Source organism: Belonocnema kinseyi, chromosome 1 (genome assembly GCF_010883055.1).
Source record: "Belonocnema kinseyi isolate 2016_QV_RU_SX_M_011 chromosome 1, B_treatae_v1, whole genome shotgun sequence".
In the NCBI taxonomy this organism is placed as follows: domain Eukaryota; kingdom Metazoa; phylum Arthropoda; class Insecta; order Hymenoptera; family Cynipidae; genus Belonocnema; species Belonocnema kinseyi.
This window is the reverse complement of record NC_046657.1, coordinates 63,966,203-63,974,336: the sequence shown is the minus strand read 5'-3', so window position 1 is coordinate 63,974,336 and position 8,134 is coordinate 63,966,203.

Here is an 8,134-nt window from a genome sequence, read left to right as displayed (position 1 = left end):
GCATGAAATGAAGAATCACGCGAAAAATTAAATTCGCCAATTTCTTCCATTTCCTTCAAATTGGCATCGAGATATAAATAGAAGACCACCGAAGTCTCCCGAAGCTTTCAGATCGACAATCATCGTACAGCAGGAAACCGAAGTCAAATCGTGCATTTTCGGCTTACACACGAAGCTACAGTGGTAATCATGCATCTTCTGTTCTGCGGCTCCCAAACGGTAGGTATGGTGGGGGTAAATTTCAGGCTCGATCTGGCAACTCTGCTAACTGGGACTATCCAAGGTACTAGGAAATAGAATTCAGAAATTTCTCCTGATGGCCAGAGGGTCTTTCGTATGTCCATGAGTCACCTGATATCCCTGTGAACAGCCATTCTATTTGTACCGACAAATAAAAATCTTAGCACTAATACCTATGCCTAAAAGATAGACCTTGAGGACTATAGCAAGGTTCATTACCTTCTTCTTTAGAGTCCAAATCTTGCTTCCTCAGGTTGAACACCTTAATGGCTCTTTCAAGAAATAATTATTATAAAATTGTAGACATCTGCCTCATTTAAGGCAAAAACAAAAATAAGACCATTATAGAAGTAATAATTTTTTGTAGAAAAAGTTAAAGCATATTCAAAAATATTAAAAGTATTTTTTTTTTAATTTCATAATATTATATACGATTTTTCGTACTACTCCAAAATTCAAATAATTTCACTTTGAGACTTTTTTCGCTAGAAAGAAAATTTTTAGAGTTGCCTTATGAAAGCAATATAAGACTTTTATAACAACTCTTATTTTTTTTAAATTATGATATGGAAAATAATACATTTTTCGTTCAAATTATGCAAGACAAAGATGAGAAGAAAATACGAAAATTGTTCAGTTCAAAAACTCGCTTTGCCCAAGGCGTCCTTACTCAATCTGCGAGGTATTATAGATCAGTATATACCCTAGCAGAAAAAGTAAATATAGTAAAAAATATTCAGCATACTTTTTAATCGCTTTATACAAATAATGTTTAAAATGAATGAAAATGATATATAAAAATTAATTATTTTCGAAATGTGAACTTTGTTATTAAATTTTTTACTCTTATCTTACCGTAATATTTCATTTATCCAACATTATTAAATATACACATGCATATCGTGCAATTTCAAATAAAAAATATAGCGCTACAATTATCAATTACTTATTGCAGCAGGAATTATAGCCAACACATTTTGAATTTCATTGCAATTTTTTCACATTTGCAAGCATTATCGATAGATTTCTTCGACAACAGGAGACCGTTAAAGATTTTTCTTGCAAATCTTCCTACCCAGTATATTGCATTTGTGATAAGAAAACTTCAAATGCACAGAAATGTTTCCATTGCTAAAGAAACGTCCATGTTATGTGTGGTGATGGAACAAGTGATGCAGAAAAAGAAGGCGTTGGATTAGCACTTACGTGTACATTTTGTTTAAATGAAAACAACATGTGTTGCAACAAAAAAAGGGCAGTGGAATGGATAACAGCAAAAGCTGAGGAAATTAAGCAAGCCTCTAACAAGAAGTTTTGCGAAATCGAAGTCGGAACTTCGGTTAAAATACATATTCCTAGCGTGGATAGAAGAAAGCGGGACTCGCTAAACTTAATTTCAGTTATTATACAATTATTATATTCTCTAAATCAGCTTGCTATTTGCGAAGAAAATATAATAAGCCTTAATGAAGTTTCTAACAAAAGCGCAACTGTAGAACAAATAAATGGTGAAGAGTCATTTTTCGTTCTTCAATAATTCTGAAAATGTTTTTTATATTCAATACTGTTTAATACACGAATTATTATGTAAGATAAAAGCGAAAAAATTTAATGATTAACTTTTTGAATCAAATCGCGAAGAAACGGCGAAAGAGAGAAGCCAGTTTAATAAATTTAGTGACAGCCTAGATACTCTTTTCCTTTTCTTATCTTTTCCTCTTGTTTAAAGAATTCCTTGTTTGTCCTGTTTTAAAAAAAACTTTCCGTTTTTCTCTGAAATAAACTCAACTAGAAAAAATAGAGCCCAATAAGAAAATTGTTTAACTTGAACTATCTGGTCGAAAATCTATCTTTTTCCCCGAAAAACTATCGAGAATGACGAATTGTCAAAATTTTAGTAATCCTTAAGATAATGTTTAGGGATACAATTTTGCTCTTATATCTCTCTGTTTTTGGAAAGTTTTCCTTTTTCTGACTTTTGCTGACTCCAACTAATTTTTTTTTCCATAAAATACAGAGAAAACCGGTGAAACGCTCAAAAACCTCAACATCTAGGTTCTCCTTAAACCCTATTATCTGGCTGAACTGGATTATGGGTTTCGTGGAGGTTTTTTCTTATCTTATTATTCAACTTCTGAGGTTGCTTACAACATTTGTGTCTCTATAAAAGCAGAAGTCTGCTAATGATTAATACATTCGGTCAGGTTATATTTATATGTATATATATAATGAATTAGCCCAACTACATTATTCATGGAATCCAATGAAATCTTCTCAAATTCTTGTATCGAAGCTCATGCTCTGTATTTTGTAGGATCAGCTCACGAAACTATCACTAGCGAACTTTATCGAAAACAACTAATGCGACTGAGCCTAGAATTACACGAAAATAACCGAAGCTGTCACCATCAGCAGTCTGGAAAGAAGGATTATAATTTTTTATTTATTTTCTTCTTTATCTTCCTTTTCATCTCTTACAGCTTAATGCAGCGTATCTCGTTTATTTTAAAACATGTTGATGAGGAGGGAAAGAAACAAGAGAAGTATGAGGATGAGGAAGAGATGAACTGTCGATTAGGTGTTCAATCTAGATAAATAAGAAAAAAACACTGAAGCTGAGAGTATAGTAAAAGCTACTATAGTAACAATTTGAAAAGAACAGAAGATGCTCACTTCAAATCTATGAGTGATACAAATGCTGTAGAGAATCTTCATTTGAAACAACTTTCTGAAACCAACGTGGAAAGATTGGGTAACGTTTTCCTACATGACATTCCTTTTTTTCAAACTCAGTCATATTGTCAATTTCACCACTTATCATGTTTATCCTTATTCTCGCATGATGCCAATTAATTTCCTTATTTGTCTGATATATTGCACGAAGAACTCCAGTGTACTCCAGTACTGCAAAAACGTCACCACTGGATGTTGATAATACAATATGTTCTCGAGTTACCACGGGCAAATATTTAGCATCTTCTGACATTAAGAAAATGCGTTTACCTGTCGGGAAAACGTATCTTCGAAATTCAAATTGCCGGTTATGATTTATCTGGGGAATCAGCCGAATATATCCAAGTCTTGCAAGTGGATATCCAAGTACTTCGTCAAAGGGAGGCCTACCTGGAGGAGACCTATTCCTGGCATTAATAATGGGCTCCTGATAAGAAATCTGGTATTGTGTATTTTGTCTGACAGGAGAAAAATAACCAGCATAACGTTCTACGTTTGAATTCTCTTCAAACTGTAGGGTATCGTTGTCTTCAAATGCTCTAATAAAACTTTTTGTGAAGTTTGGTTGAGTTCTGCCAAGTGGGCAATCTCTCTTTTCCTCCGAAGTCATATTAACAACTGCGCCGCTCATAACGTTGACTTTTACTCGTGTACAAAATTTATCTGTCCTATATATTCCCCGAAGAGTTCTACTAGAATCCAAAATGGCAAAAGCATCGCCATTGGCTGTTGATAATATAATGTATTCTCTGTTTGGCTCAAACACATACCTCTTCATATCTATTTTCATTCTAATTGGTATCTCGGTAGGAAAAATGTATCTTCGGAATTCAAATCGTTGGTTCTTATTTGTGCGAGGAATAAGCCGAAGATATCCAAGTTCTTTTATTAAACATCCAAGCACTTCATCAGAACCTTGCCTGCCAGGAGCAGGGTTGGGCCTGGCATGAACAAGTGACTGCTCAGGAGCAGAAAAACGATCAGGTGAATGTTCTCTGGCAGAAGAAGAAGTACCAGTATTACGTTCGCCATTAGCATGCCATTTCAACTGTAGCGAGTCGTAATTTGCAAAAGCTTTAATAAAATTCTGTAGGATTGGGTGAGTTCTGCCTACTGGAAAATCCTTAACTTCTTCTGACGTCATATTATTAACTACGCCGCTTATCATGTTCATTTTTACTCTCGGTTTATCTCTTGATTGGCCATATAAACCAAATAATACCCCGCTATACGCTAATATTGCAAAAATGTCACCATCGGATGTTGATACTACAATATGTTCTCGGGCTGGCACCGGACTATACCTCTGTCCATCTCCTTTCCAATTAATTGGTGTACCAGCTGCCCAAATGTAATTTCGAAATTCAAATCGAAGATTTTGGTTTCTGCGGGGTATAAGCCGAACATATCCAAGTTCTTCAAGTGAATGTTCGAGTACTTTAATAGAACGAGGCGTGCGAGCAGGAGACCTTGACCTGGCTCGAAAAGGTGGCTCCGTCGTAGAAATAAGGTCAGTCGTATGTTTTTTGCCAGAAAAAGAGGGGCCAGGATTACGTTTGCCATGGGTATTCCCTGCAGAGTGTGAACTGCATTCTGAAACAAGAAATTAAAGATAATTTGTTGTTTGTTAAGAACATTGATGTCTAATTACTTAGGCTGAATCCAATGTTTCTTCGCACCAAGTATGTTTCTCATAATTCATTAAAATTTATGCCAAATATTAGGTCAGTTCATAAAAAAGCGGAAGTTAATTATGAACTGACATAATATTTAGCATAATTTTTATTGAATTATCAGACATAATTACTTATGACTCAACACAGTAATTCTTTTGCTATAAAATAAAACTTAACAATTAGGAAGCATATAATTGTCAACGGGTCTATAATACTTAGAATTTAAAGGTTTATAATGTTTCTCGCAATACTTTAAATTCTGTAATTTTGGACGGTAATAGTAAAATGATTTTTTTTTCACAGAAATAATATTTATTATTAAAAAAACCTATCCATTCGTTTTAAATGTCACCTAATACTGCGTTATAATTATAATACCTATTGGTGATATATTTATCATCTGTAAAATGTCTAAAATTTCAATTTAGTATTACTTCTTTGATTGCGTTATTCAAAAAGAAATCAATCTTAAGCCTTGAAACTAAAGTTTTTCCTCAATTAATTCTCAGAGTACTTTTTGGAGACTTCGAGTTAAAATTTCACAATATGTTAGTTTTAAATTTGAATAATTACTCAAAATGGTTAGCCCATTTTGCTACTAAACATTCCAAAATTAAACATTAAAAGTCTTAAGTCAGTTTTAAATTTGATAATTTCAGATGTAAATATAAAGCAATTTTGAAATAAAATGCTTAAAATTTTATAATTAAAAAAATGGAATTATATGACAGTAATATTGTTTTATTATTTCTTTCAATTGAAATATGACCAGTGTTTTCATGGGATAAGATATCCATTTCCAGAGTAGTTTTCTGAGTTGAATCCAACTCTGGCCTCTTTTTTTCTAGCATGTTAGGTTTTAGAGATTATGTTTTTCGAATAATCAAAATTCGTATGAAAAAAGCGCGTTCCAAAATTGTTAAATGAAAGCAATACATGATTTCGATTTGTTCTTTAACGCCGAATTCACTTCTTTTTTGTTTTCTTGGTATCTTGAACAATTTCTGAGGTAATTAAAAAAAACACGAACAGACTGGTTTAACAAAAAATTTTATATTCAAGGGACTAGAATTTCTTTTTTAGTAAACTGCGTGCTATTGTCATCACTTTTAGATACAGAAAAAATGTAACATTCATCAGCTCTTTACTCTTATTTGTATCGCTCTCCGGGCTACCTTCATTTGATACTAGTCATCTGCGGACTCACAGAGTATCCTAAGTACCATAGTACTTGAATTTATTTCTATGTAAGTTCAATATATTTGCGATGAGCTCTTATTCAAATCATATTCGACAAAAATTTCAAAGTGGAGCACAGCTGCAAAAATCATTCCGATACCTTTTTCTAAGTGTGTGGTTTTTTCGTCTCACAATAACAATGGATAAGCAACAGTTGCTTTCCCTACATTTTTGAAAGGATTATCATATCGATAATTCCGATTTCTGTTTAACAGATGTAAAAGGCTACGAATCGAAACGCAAGAACTTCAGTATTCACCCTCATGTTCCTTCCGTGGCAAAGCTGCTTATGACCGTGAAGATTTTATACCGGAAATTTACGCAAAACGCAAAGCAGAAAAAACAGAAGGCCGATGATTATTAAACCCTTAAATATGAGTTTTCAGAAACTTGCTAGAATTATTCGACCAGAAATAATTGAATGATTTAATAAGGGCCTTCGATTTATCAGAAAATGAGGCTGAAATCTCAGGTTGTATGTTAGACTCAAGGAAAAAATTTGCTGAAAAAATGTGTGAAAAATCTTTACCGAAATCGAGAAAAAGATTTAACTAAATTTTTTTTCATTCAAGATGCTCTTATTCATTGCACCGATGTAGATGGGCTCATGAAGATCCTTGGTCATGATTACCAGCCAGGCAGTTGACGTTTATTCATTGATGCAAATAAAAATAGTTTGTTAACTGTTCTCTTGCACAATAGAAATGAATAGACATTAATACCCATCACTCATGCCACGAATTTCATAGAGTGCTATGCTATTATGAAATTGTTACTTGGCAGAATGAATTAAAATTCTTTAAATATAAATAATATTAAATAATATTAAATATTCTTTAAATATAAAATCTTTAAATATCGTCAAGACGTACACATGGGAGACTGCTATGATCTTTGGATTTGACAAGCATGCCAAAATTCATGTGAAGAAACAAAAGATTATTAATTGGCGTTACCAAAGATCATCTCAGACGAATGTGAGATGTGGCCATACGTGTGACTTATGTCAATTTTTTTGAGAGCCAGTGTCAATTTTAGATAACAGTTTCTACCTGCGAGACCCGGCAGTGTTTGTTTAACACTTTGCCTTAATTATGTATACAAGTAATTGTTATCTCACATGCATGTGAGATAACGACATTATAGTCTTCAAGATTGTCCTTCTGGGATATTCTTATTATTTAAAGTTTTTCATAATTATTATTTTAATTAATACATTCTCATCACAATGGAAATTTATCGGTTTTATGTTTCAAGATTTTGTTTTCATTGCAAGAATAACTTTAAAAAAAACATACATTTCTTGGAACAACAATAGATGCAATAAAACTTTAGTTAACAATATTGTTTGCCTGAATAATACCTACAGGATATATGGAAAATTTCGTTAGAAGAAACAGTCCATAAAACGAAACAAGTTTAATTTTTGAAAAAAATACGTCAGGTATAATTAATAGTTTTTTTTACCAATTTTTCGCCTAATTATTATTTTTTTCGTATGTATGTCTATTCCGTAAAAATTATTTGGTAATATATAAATAGTTGCTCTTAAAACTCTTTTCAGAGATATGTAATAGCGATGTAATGGACATGTAACTGCTACGTAATAGGATATTTAATGGATATTTGATGTAATTATTAATTTACTTTATATTTATATTACTATTATAAAATTGTATTTTTATATCTACCAATTGAATTATAGATGACTGCCAATGAGAAAACTAAAGTATAGAAGACCATAACTTTGACAAAGAAAAAAAACTCATTAAATCTTCAGTGAATGATTTGGTTAACAACTGTATCTCAGGAATATTCCACTGTACCGTCAGAATACAAACATATACATAATTAGTCATTATCTTACATATATGTGAGATAACGACGTTATTAGTATCAATGCTTTGTTTCGCCCATAATTACATCTTTGTACAATTTTCATTATGATCATTATAATGATACTCTTATGTATCTAAGATAGGAGATATTGGTTTTACGTAAAAATTATGTGCCGCCCATTTTTTTTTTTAAATTCGAACTTTTTGGCTTATTGTTTGAGATGTAATGGCATCTACCTCGTTTACGGTCTAACTTCGCTGTTTGTCCACACGAAAACTTTTGCAAAAAATAGGCGATTGGACTTTCCTTTAGTACATTTTTTAAGGTCTAAGGGGAAAGGATATTTTCGGTAACCAGCTATTTTTGACAACCAATTACGAGGGTAGTTCAATAAGTCCTTAGAATGA